Source organism: Eptesicus fuscus, chromosome 1 (assembly GCF_027574615.1).
Source record: "Eptesicus fuscus isolate TK198812 chromosome 1, DD_ASM_mEF_20220401, whole genome shotgun sequence".
NCBI lineage: Eukaryota > Metazoa > Chordata > Mammalia > Chiroptera > Vespertilionidae > Eptesicus > Eptesicus fuscus.
The window spans coordinates 124,421,006-124,433,658 of NC_072473.1; positions in this window are offsets into that span (position 1 = coordinate 124,421,006).

The window sequence follows — 12,653 nt, forward strand, 5'->3', positions numbered from 1 at the left end:
ACATTGATCTCTGCAATTCACCAGGCCAGAGGCTTTGAGTGAGTTTCATAAGCTCTTTGTGCCTCGGTTTCCTCTCTTTTTCCCAGCACCTCTCCCTTGTGGTGTGGGGTGGGTGTGAGGATTAGGCGGGGTAACCCATAAAGGCAGCTCAAGCTCGTCGTATAATAAGGTGTCAACTCTTCCCAGCCCCGCGATGCATTATGGAGGAGGAGACACACCGTTTTGGGGACGCGCTAACCATGACTGAGGGCTTACTGTCGAGGAAAGCAAGTTTAGAGAAGTTACATGAGCTTCAAGTTCACCGGAGGTGGGAAGTGGCCAAGGTGGCCCTGGCCACTTCCCTCCCTTGCTCTTGGCTGCTACTTTGTTGTTTGTAACTGGAGCCCTTGCCACCGCGACTTGGGATCCAGACCTCATTTTGAAAATACATTTAAAAAATTGAGATATAAATTACATAGTACAGTGTTACCCTGTTAAAGTGTACATGTCAGTGGATGTTAGTACATTCACAGGGCCGGGCCTCCATCATCGCTACCTAATTCCAGAACATCTTCCTCAACCCAAAAAGAAACCCTGGGCTCATAAGCATTCAGTCCCCGTCCCCCTCCCTGCAGCCCCTGGCACCCACTGATCCACTTTTAAAAAAATAGACTTTTTGTTGATTTCAGAGAGGAAGGGAGAGGGAGAGAGATAGAAACATCAATGATGAGAGAGAATCATTGATCGGCTGCTTCCTGCATGCCCCCCACTGGGGATCAAGCCCACAACCCAGGCATGTGCTCTGACCGGGAATCGAACCCTGACCTGTTTCTTTCTTTTTTAAAAAAAAAAACATTTTATTTATTTTTTTAATATATTTTATTGTTTTTTTACAGAGAGGAAGGGAGAGAGACAGAGAGTTAGGAACATCGATGACAGAGAAACATTGATCAGCTGCCTCCTGCACACCCCCCTACTGGGGATGTGCCCGAAACCAAGGTACATGCCCTTGACCGGAATCAAACCTGGGACCCTTCAGTCCGAAGGCTGATGCTCTATCCACTGAGCCAAACCGGCTTTGGCACCCTGACCTGTTTCATAGGCTGACGCCCAACCATTGGGCCACACTGGCCTGGCTTGATTTTTTTTATTATAACCATCCTAGTGCGTGTGAAGGTGGTATCTTATTATGGTTTGATAGTACATTCTTCATTTTCAAAAGTCTCTCATCAGGAATGCAATAGCACTTGCACTTGGATGTGTCATGGGTCAAGTGTACACATGGGAGGCCACTGTGCCCCACCCTTAGCTTCTCAGCTTCAGCAGAGAGCGCCCTGCCCCGCGAGCCATTCAGAAATGTTTACCATCTGAAATTCTTTTTTGCTATTCAGATGGGCCTCCCCCTGCCGATTGTTCTTTATATTGTACAACCCCAACAGGTGGAGGAGCTGAGCCCGTGACACTGAAAACAACCAGCTGAGCCAGCCCTACTAGAAGCTTCTGCGGGGGGGGGGGGGGGGGGCGGGGGGCAGACAGAGCAAACAAAAGATACCACCTCTGAGAGGACGTCAGATCAGGGGACTGTCAGAAGTGAAAGAAATGCCCTAGCCGGTTTGGCTCAGTGGATAGAGTGTCAGCCTGCGGACTGAAGGGTCCCAAGTTCGATTCCGGTCAAGGGCACATGCCCGGGTTGCTGGCTTGATCCCCAGTGTGGGCCGTGCAGGAAGCAGCCAATCAGTGATTCTCTCTCAGCATTGATGTTTCTATCTCTCTCTCCCTCTCCCTTCCTCTCTGATATCAATAAAAATATATATTTTTAAAAAAAAGAAGTGACAGAGATTGTCATATTGTATGAAAACCACAACCCCCAGGCATATGCTGTCTACTAGAGACACACCTAAAACATGTCTGCAGGAAGATTACACGTGAAAGAATGAGGAAAAAGACATACTAGGCACTTACTCATCGAGAGACAGCTGGCATAGCTCTATTAATATTAGGCTAAATAGACTAGGACAAAACAAAAACATTGTAGGAATAATGTTAAAATAGGTTCAAAGTGTACAAAACAAAAGTGGACAGAACTCCAGGGACAAATAGACAAATCTAGCATCAGAGAGGGACATTATCATGGGCTTCCTGTGGAGGTATTAGATCAAGCAAATACAGTTCCATGGAAATGTGAATGAGCCTGTGACTAAGCGCTCTCTGAGGGGCTGGTGTCCTCCCAGGGCACCCCATGTCCACAAGCGGCATCTAAAGACAGCCCCATGCCGAAACCGGTTTGGCTCAGTGGATAGAGCGTTGGCCTGCGGACTGAAGGGTCCCAGGTTCGATTCCGGTCAAGGGCATGTACCTTGGTTGCGAGCACATCCCCGGTAGGGGGTGTGCAGGAGGCAGCTGGTCGATGTTTCTCTCTCATCGATGTTTCTAGCTCTCTATCCCTCTCCCTTCCTCTCTGTAAAAAATCAATAAAATATATTTAAAGAAAATAAAAAAGCCCTGACCGGTTTGGCTCAGTGGATAGAGCGTCGGCCTGCGGACTCAAGGGTCCCAGGTTCGGTTCCAGTCAAGGGCATGTACCTTGGTTTCGGGCACATACCCAGTTGGGGTTGTGCAGGAGGCAGCTGATCGATGTTTCTAACTCTCTATCCCTCTCCCTTCCTCTGTAAAAAAATCAATAAAATATATTTTTAAAAAATAAAAAATAAAGACAGCCCCAGCTGCTTTGACTCAGTGGGTAGAGCATCAGCCTGTGGACCGAAGGGCCCAGGTTTGATTCTGGTCAAGGTCACATGCCCGGGTTTTGGGCTTGATCCCTTGTGGAGGGCATGCAGGAGGCAGCCGATCAATGAATCTCTCTCATCATTGATGTTTCTCTCTCTCTCCCTCTCCCTTCCCTTCCTCTCTGAAATCAATAAAAATATATTTAAAAAACTCTTAAAAAAATAAAAAACAATGGCATCGCCCAGCCAGCATGGCTCAGTGGTTGAGCGTTGACCTGTGAACCAGGAGGCCACAGTTCAATTCTTGGTCAGGACATGTGCCCGGGTTGCAGGCTTGATCCCCAGTGTGGGGCATGGGGAGGCAGCTGAGATCTCAGCGATGCTTTCATCTCCCTCTCTCTCTCTCCTTCTCCCTCTCCCTCTCCCTCTCCCTCTCCCTCCCCCTCCCCCTCCTCCTCCCCCTCTCCCTCTAAAATAAAAAACATATATAAAAATACTTAGAACTACATTAATAAGAATAACTACATAAAACTGGTGGGTGATAGTGAAAGCGGCCCTTAAAGTGCCAGCTTTAGAGGTTCACATGTTTAAATTATTTTTTATTGAGCCAAAACATATTAGATGTACACCTTGAACTTTCCCTATATATTTAGTGGAGGTTCCATCCAACCAACCCCCAAAGGTAAATACTGTTGTGACCTCTATCACTACAGATGGTTTTAAAAATATATATATATTTTTTATTGATTTCAGAGAGGAAGGGAGAGATAGAAACATCAATGATGAGAGAGAATCATTGATCAGCTGTCTCCTGCACGCCCCCTACTGGGGATGGAGCCTGCAAACCGGGCATGTGCCCTTGACCAAAATCGAACCTGGGACCCTTTAGTCCGCAGGCCGACGCTCTATCCACTGAGCCAAACCGGCTAGGGGGCTACAGATGGGTTTTGTATGTTCTAGAACTTCATAGAAATTGCAGCATACAGCACATGTGTGTGACATTCATTCACATATCAGCACATTCATTCTGTTTTATTACCGAGTAGCATTCCAAGGTACGGATATATGACAGCTTTGCTTATGTGTGGGTATTTGCTTGGTTTCTAACATAAATAAAGGTGCTACAGACACTCATGTACAAGCCTTCTTATGTGAACATATGCATTCATTTCTCTTTGGTATACGCCTTGAAGTGGAATTGCATGCTTAGGGCAGGCGAAGTTCAAGTTCATAAGACACCGCCCAACAGTTATTCAAAGTGGCTTGTCCCAGTTTACATTTCCCCTGGCTCCCCGTCCTTGTCAGCACTGGGTATGACCAGTCTCTTTAGGGTTAGTCATTCTGCTGTGTGTGTACAGCTATCTCATTGTGGTTTTATTGTGCATTTCCCCATGACTAATGAGGTTGCACATCTCTTCGTCTGCATCTGTCCTAGTGGGGAGGGCAGGAGGCAGGCGGAAGAGTGGGTGGAGGGGAGGGAGTGGGAGGAGAGGGGGGAGGGAGGGTAGGAGTGGCAGGGTCCCCCGGGGAGAAGCACTGGGGCCCCTTAAGGCTGGCTTCCTCACTCTTTTTATTTTGTTTGTTGTTAATCCTCACCCAAGGATATTTTTCCATTGATTTTTGGAGAGAGTGGATGGGAGGGGGAGGAGAGAGAGTGGAACATCGATGTGAGAGAGACACATCGATTGGTTGCCTCCCGCATGCACCGTGACCAGGGCTTGGATGGAGCCTGCAACCAAAGTACGTGACCTTGACTGGAATGGAACCCGGGATCCTTTGGTCTGAAGGCGGACGCTCTATCCACTGAGCTAAACTGGTGAGGGCTGGCCACCTCACTCTTGAACCACTGTAATCCAAGGTGAGGTGGGTTCTGGGTCTGAGCCTTAAGTGACAGGCTGGGAGGGACTCTAACACTGCCATGATCTGAAGGGTTCTAAGGCACACACTGGGTCCCACAGTGGGGACTGACCGCCAACATTGATCCCAGAAGAGAGAGAACAGCTGAGCAGAGAAGGAAATGGGTTGTCAGACAGACACCCCTGCCCCAGCCTCAGGACTCAAATGAATTCTTTCTGGCCTCTCAGAAATCAAGGAAGTAACGAAAAGCTTCTAAATGTGTCATGAAACTGGAAGAACCTTCTTCTCCTAGGAGAACATTAAGACCACAGAGATCGCCTGCGTCCCAGTCACTGCTCCATTCCGAGTCCAGAGCCACATCTGCTGCTTAGCAGATACTCCTGGGCTGACTGACGGACTGAATCTGGTTTCCAGACTTGACAAAGATCACACACCCCGCAAAGAAAACCGCAGGTCATTATCACTGATAAATATCCGTTTGGCTCAGCGGATAGAGTGTTGGCCTGTGGACCAAAGGGTCCTGGGTTCTGGTCAAGAGCAAGTACCTCGGTTGCAGGCTCCTCCCCCTACCCTGGTCCTGGTTGGGGCTCATGCAAATGGCAACCAATCCTTGTGTTACTCTCACATCGATGTTTCTCTCTCTCTCTCTCTTTTTAAAAAATATATTTTATTGATTTTTCACAGAGAGGAAGAGAGAGGGATAGAGAGTTAGAAACATCGATGAGAGAGAAACAGCTGCCTCTTGCACAACCCCTACTGGGGATGTGCCCGAAACCAAGGTACATGCCCTTGACCGGAATCGAACCTGGGACCCTTTCAGTCCGCAAGCCGACGCTCTATCCACTGAGCCAAACCGGTTTCGGCTCTCTCTCTTTTTTTAAAAAGTATATTTTTATTGATTTTTTTACAGAGAGGAAGGGAAAGGGATAGAGAGATAGAAACATCGATCAGCTGCCTCTTGAATGCCCCCCACTGGGGATCAAGCCCACAACCAAGGTACATTCCCTTGACTGGGATCGAACCCGGGACCCTCCAGTCCACGGCCCAGCGCTCTATCCACCGAGCCAAACCGGTCAGGGTGGATGTTCCTCTCTTTTTCCCTCTCTCTTCCACTCTCCCTAAAAGTCAATGGAAAAATATCCTCAGGTGAGGATTAACAAAAAAAGAAAAACAAACCAAAATTAGTTAGCCCTGGCCTGTGTGGCTCAGTTGTTGAGCGTCCTCCTGCGAAACGAAAGGTCGCCGCCGGTTTGATTCCTGGTCAGGGCACATACCCAGGTTGCCGGTTTGATCCCCAGTGTGTGTGTGGGGGAGACATGTGAAGGCAACCGATCAATGTTTCCTCTCTCACATCAATGTTTCTCTCTCCCTCTCCCTCTCAAATCAATAAAAACATATTTTTTAAAAAATCATGTAATCCAAAAGCAGATTAAGAAATTAATATACCATAGCCGAGTGGAGTTCATTCCAAAAGTGCAGAGATGACTCAATTAGGAAGTACGTCATTATGATTAGTAATATGAACGCGTCGAAGGAGGAAAAGGTGACGTCAGCAGACGTCAAAAAGGTCTTTGAACTTGGTGCTGACTGTCAGCTGGGAGCTCAGCTGGGGCTGAGGACAGAGGGCATTGGCCCCTGTGCACATGGTCTGCTTCATGTCACCTTCCCCACAGCAGGTGTATAGTTCCAAGGGTGGACATCTCAAGAGAGGGACCTCACCTTGGAAGTTTAGACTAGTTCCCTTCTGCCACACACCATTGAGTCAAAGCAGTCACAGAGGCCCACCCAGGGTCAAGAGGACTCCACCTTTTTTTAAAAAATTGATTTCAGAGAGGAAGGGAGAGGGAGAGATAGAAATAGCAATGATGAGAGAGGATCATTGATCAGCTGCCTCCTGCACGCCCCCCACCGGGGATCGAGTCCACAACCTGGGCGTGTGCCCTTGATGGGAATCGAACCCGGTACCCTTCAGTCCGCAGGCTGTCTCTCTATCCACTGAGCCAAACCGGCTAGGGCATCATTTTCTTTTTTATTGATTTCAGAGAGGAAGGGAGAGGTAGAGATAGAAACATCAATGATGAGAGAGAATCATTGGTTGACTGTCTCCTGCACGCCCCCCACTGGGGATGGAGCCCACAACCCAGGCATGTGCTCTGACAGGGAATGGAACCGTGACCTCCTGGTTCATAGGTCGATGCTCAACCACTGAGCGGTGCTGGCCGGGCGGGACCCCACTTCTTGATGAGGGAGTAGAAATGTCTTGGAAACGCAAGCGGGATGGAAAATAGTCTCCCAGCCATTTTTAGAAAGTGAAATCTGCCACAGATGATAGCTTCATGAGCTGATACTGTATATATATATTTCTTTCTTCAATGTATCTATCTCAAGCCAAAAGGCAGTGTTATGCTTAAGGGCGAAGCCACAGGAGCAATTTCATTAGCTGAGAACAAGACCACAGTCCCATAATTGTCATGATTGTTTAACATTGAAAAAGAGACATATTGCCTGGCCGGTGTGGCTCAGTGGTTGAGCATAGACCTATGAACCAGGAGGCCACAGTTCGATTCCCGGTCAGGGCACATACCTGGGTTGCGGGCTGGATCCCCAGTGTGGGGTGAGCAGGAGGCAGCCAATCAATGATTCTCTCTCATCACTGATGGCCCTATTTCTCTCTCCCTCTCCCTTCCTCTCTGAAATCAATAAAACTATATTAAAAAGAAAAAGAAAAAAAAAGAAAAAGAGAAATACAAGGAATATGTGTTGGAAAAGACAGAACAAAGCTCTCATTATTTGTAAATAAGATGATTGTACCACTGAAAAGTCCAAGAGAAACAACGGAAAGTCTTTCAAAACACACACACAAATGCAGTCCGTTGGCTGGTTACAAATTAACAGGGCACCAAACAACAGTGGGTTTCTATGTAAAAACAAGTTAGAAAATGTAGGGGGTGGGGTGGGGGGAGGGGACACGTTCTGTGTCCGTCTCCTGTAGTAATACCACCAACCAGAGAAACCAAGCAGTGTGCAAGAGAGCGGTCATCATTCCATCATCTCATCTGGTGACATGCAGCTGTGTTTCTCTTGGCTGCCGAGGCTCCGACTGGGGTGGTGGGAGACAGCCAGGGTGTCCGGGAGCAGCGGCCGTCTGTCCTCAGTCAGGGAGGCGTCCTGTGCCTCGGGGCCGCTGGAACGGCTCGTGGGGCAGCGCTCGCATCGCATTGCCAGCCCCGATTCTGGCTCTCTCCGCTGGGCCTCATCTGAGACCGGGCATCATTTTCTCTTTTCGCATCTGGTTTCACTCCTTCAACCAGGCTTTTTGTAGAATTCGCAACTCTTGCCCTGGCCGGTTTGGCTCAGTGGATAGAGCATCAGCCTGCGGACTGAAGGGTCCCAGGTTCGAATCCTGTCAGGGGCATGTACCTTGGTTGCAGGCACATCCCCAGTAGGGGACGTGCAGGAAGCAGCTGATCGATGTTTCTAACTCTCTATCCCTCTCCCTTCCTCTCTGTGAAAAAGCAATAAAATATATATTTTTTAAAAGTCTCAACTCTTTGGAAGCATATACATGCAATGGTTTTATTTTTTTGTTCATCCTCACCCAAGGATATTTTTTTTTCTTCAATTTTTTAAATTAAGGTATTATACGTGTACATATCTTACCATTGCCACCCCCACCCCACTCCCATATATGCCCTCACCCCCCAGAGTTTTGCATCCATTGGTTATGCTTATATGCATGCATACAAGTCCTTTGATTGATCTCTTATCTCCCCCACCTCTCCATAACCTTCCCCCTGTAATTTGACAGTCTGTTTGATGCTTTACTGTCTCTGTATCTGTCTTTTTGTTCAAGTTTATAATGTTCTTTATTATCCATAAATGAGTGAGATCATGTGGTATTTTTCTTTCATTGACTGGCTTATTTCACTTAACATAATGTTCTCCAATTCCATCCAGGTTGCTGCAAATGATGAGAATTCCTTCTTTTTTATGGCAGCATAGTATTCCATTGTGTAGATGTACCACAGTTTTAAGGATATTTTCTTTATTGATTTTTTATTTTTAAAAAATATATATTTTATTGATTTTTTTACAGAGAGGAAGGGAGAGGGACAGAGAGCTAGAAACATCAATCAGCTGCCTCCTGCACCCCCCCCCCCCCCCCACTGGGGACGTGCCCGCAACCAAGGCACATGCCCCTGACCGGAACCGAACCTGGGACCTTTCAGTCCGCAGGCCGACGCTCTATCCACTGAGCCAAACTGGTTAGGGCACTCCATTGATTTTTAGAGAGAGTGGAAAGGAGGGAGGGAGGAAAGGAAGAGTGGGGGGGGGGGGGAGAGAGAAACATCGATGGGTTGCCTCCCACATGTGCCCAGGGCAGGGGATGGAACCTGCAATCCAGGTCTGTAGGCAGTTAGAAGGACAGGAGCAGAGCCAGGGCGCTGGGCCAGCCACAGAAGGTCTCCAGGGTGGAAAGCCCCAGGTGCCTTGCAAGGGACAATCAATGGTGGGATGGGACCTCGCCCCACCCCCAGGGTGACCTTCCCTCCCCTAGCAGATGCTGGTCCTGTGGTTCGGAGCCCCTGGCCTTTCCTCCCTAGAGATGACATCCAGGCCTCAGTTGCATTTCAGCTCCAGGCCCAGATAAGCGCCCGAACCTGTGACCTCAGGACCAGCTGCGTGGAATAATGGCCCCTGCCCTGCCCTGGTGCCGGCCGATCAATCAGTGGGGACCACAACCCTGAAAGGACACACCTGGAAAACTGCTGGATAGTCTATTGAGATCTTCCCCTGGGACCGCCCCTAAAATCTCCGCCCTTAAAACCCTTAGGATAGAGGACCCAGGGTGTCCTCCCCACTTCCTTACCCCCACCTATCATTAGCTTTCTCACTCCCAAGCTCCAAGGGTCCTTCCTTTACCTTCATACCTTGTCTCCTAAGCCCATTTCGTCTAGGATTTACTATCCTGCCTCTATAATTTACCCAAGAAACCTTCTCTCACAGTTGGGGTCTCGCTCTGAATTCGTTCCTAGCCAGGACCCCAAGAACCGAGGTTGCCGAACCCAGGCTTGGTCTGACCCCACCGGTCAGACACCTGGTGCCATTCCTGCCGCCTACAACACAGGTGCGTGCCCTTGACCGGGAATCGAATCTGTGATCCTTCGGTGCTTGAGGTCTACGCTCCAACCACTGAGCCGATCCGCCAGGGCAAAGTGGTTTTATTTTTACCAGCACTTGCTCCAACATTGGTTTGTACCAAATCCCCCTTACGACCTCAAAGGCGGAGACCATCGTTAGTCAGGTCTCCTGTAATTAGTCTTATTATGGTTCTTGAAACCAATGGTGTTTACTTTCAAAAATTACCCTTGTACCCAATTCAAAGCGCTCCCTTGCCAGGAAGTCCATCTGCCTCGGGCTCCGACCTCTACCCGGCCGTCAACTCTGGCTGCTGGGGGCCCCAGTAGATCCTCATGGGTAGGAGTCAGAAAAACACCCCACTTGAAGCCCATCACCTGACCTGGCTGGTGTGGCTCAGGGTTGAGCGTCGACCTATGAACCAGGAGGTCACGGTTTGATTCCCGCTCAGGGCACATGCCCGGGTTGCAGGCTTGATCCCCAGTGTGGGGCGTGCGGGAGGCAGCCCATCAATGATTCTCTCTCATCATGGATGTTTCTATCTCTCACTCCCTCTCCCTTCCTCTTTGAAATCAATAAAATATATTTAAAAAAAAAAACACAAACCATTTCCTTGTTCTGCCGAAAGCTGGCCGAACAGGCTGTGCGCAGCTGGGCCCTCAGCTGCTGCCTCCAGCCGCCTCCAGCCCCCAGCTCTGCCACTTCCAGGTCAGACAGGGACCAGTCAAGCACCCCTGATCTCCAGGAGTCATCCTCTTGGGGCAACCCTCTGTCCGTCCCTTGGCTTGGCAGAGGGCAAGTCCCTCCTCCCAAGAACTCCCTTCGAATGTTACACGTCATGTCTGGACAGTACTGTGGCAGCTGGTGGCGTTAGAAGGGCCAGTTCTTCGCCCCTCAGCGAGCCGCACAGCGAGGCGGCTTCCTCCAGACAGCAGCTCAGACTGGTGAGCTACTTGGGCAAGAACTGAAACCAAAGCTTCTCACGCGGCCGCTCGTCTCCCTGTAGTAACAAACAGGCTTTGCATTGCCAGGAAATTCTTGTTTAGGAAGAGGAAGTTGCAAGTAACTTAATTGTTAATTTCAGGAACTCCTGAAAATCCGTTTATCCAAACATTAGGTTATTCAACTAGCCCTCCTCCTGGTAACAGCCCCCAGCTGAGAACAATAGCTCACTCAGCAGGGCTTTGAAGAGGGCTCTTCATTCCTCCAGGTCACCTTCAAAGCCCTCCCTTGAAGTACCCACCCTTATTAGAAATACCCCACCCTTGTCCTCACCCTTCCCAGAAGCTTCTAAGGCTCTGGTTGTGGCCTCCCTTTGAGCAATGATCTTGGCTTGGCTTAACCAACAAGTCATCTTTTTGTAAAAAGAAATTTATCATTATTGATTTCAGAGGGGAAGGGAGAAGGAGAGATAGAAACATCGATGAGAGAGAGAGAGTCATTGATCGGCTGCCTCCTGCACGCCCCACACCGGGGATCGAGCCTGCAACCCAGGTATGTGCCCTGACTGGGAATCGAACCGTGACCTCCTGGTTCATAGGTGGATACTCAATCACTGAGCCACGCCTGCTGGGCAGCAAGTCATCTTGGTGGTCTTACAGGGGAGTGAGAGCCAACGGGCGTAGGTGTCTTAGTTGTGAAATCTAAACCAACATCCTTTCCTATATTAAACACACTGCAAGCCAACATGCCTTCCTGTCCCCATGACAAACAGTCTGGGACTGGGAATCCTTTCTCATCCTATTGTCAAACTGGCAACAGAGCAAAACAAAGTAACTTCTTTTTTTTAAAAAATATATATTTTTGTTGATTTCAGAGAGGAAGGGAGAGGGAAACAGATAGAAACATCAATGATAAGAAAGAACCATCATCTGCTGCCTCCTTCCTGCACGCCCCGCACCGGGGCACGTGCCCCTGACCAGAATTGAACCCGGGACCCGGGAACGCTCCATCCACTGAGCCAAACCAGCCAGGGCCCAAGTAACTTCTGATGCCAGGACATACTCGCTCCGGGAAGGTAAGACTGTGCCCCAACACTTTGGGGATCATCATGTGGTTCTGTCCGAGCCTGGCCCCGGCTGTGTCCACCAAACCAATGCGATGCCATCACTTCCGCCTGACTTTGAGGTCCCACCTTGAAGTTACCACCAAATGCTCCAAAGATCTGGGCATTTCTTCTCGCTTCCTTTGTGGCGGTGCTTCATTACGGTAAACTCAGCTTTGTCTGATCAACAGGTTTTTCTGGTGGTCCTTTTGGGGAGTCTCCAGCCAACAGTTGCAATTGGGAAAACAGCGGGGAAGTCCCCCTTTATCACCTCTAGTGGCTCCGGTGGCTGCCCACAGGTAGAGAGAAACCACACACACATCCTCAACGTAGGCCGTGCGTGTTCGGTTTCCAAGGTAATTAGCCAAAGATGCAGAAGAGGGTCCAAAGCCAGCTGGCCACACGGGGCAGGGAAAGAGACAGCCTCCCATCCCCCACCAGGCCCCAGCCAGGCAAGGTCCTCGAGGATGGGAAGAGCTCATTTCTTCTTACACACGAGGATCTCCGAGTTCCCCGCCTTGCATGAATGCCTTTATGAAAGGCTGGAATTGGCCGAGGCCGGTTTGGCTCAGTGGATGGAGCGTTGGTCTGCGGACTGAAGGGTCCCAGGTTCGGTTCCGGTCAGGGGCATGTACATTGGTTGTGGGCACATCCCCAGTGGGGGGGGGGTGCGGGAGGCAGCTGATCAATGTTTCTCTCTCATCGATGTTTCTGGCTCTCTGTCCCTCTCCCTTCCTCTCTGTGAAGGGTCAATAAAATATATATAAAAAAAAAAAAAAGAAAGGCTGGAATTGTAACTGGACAATCAATGCGTCCCTACTGCTTGAGCCAATTCAGCAGACAGGGGAAAATCATATATGTGTGTTTATTCCAATACTGTTGGCAGTATGGGAGAGCAGCAGGTCACC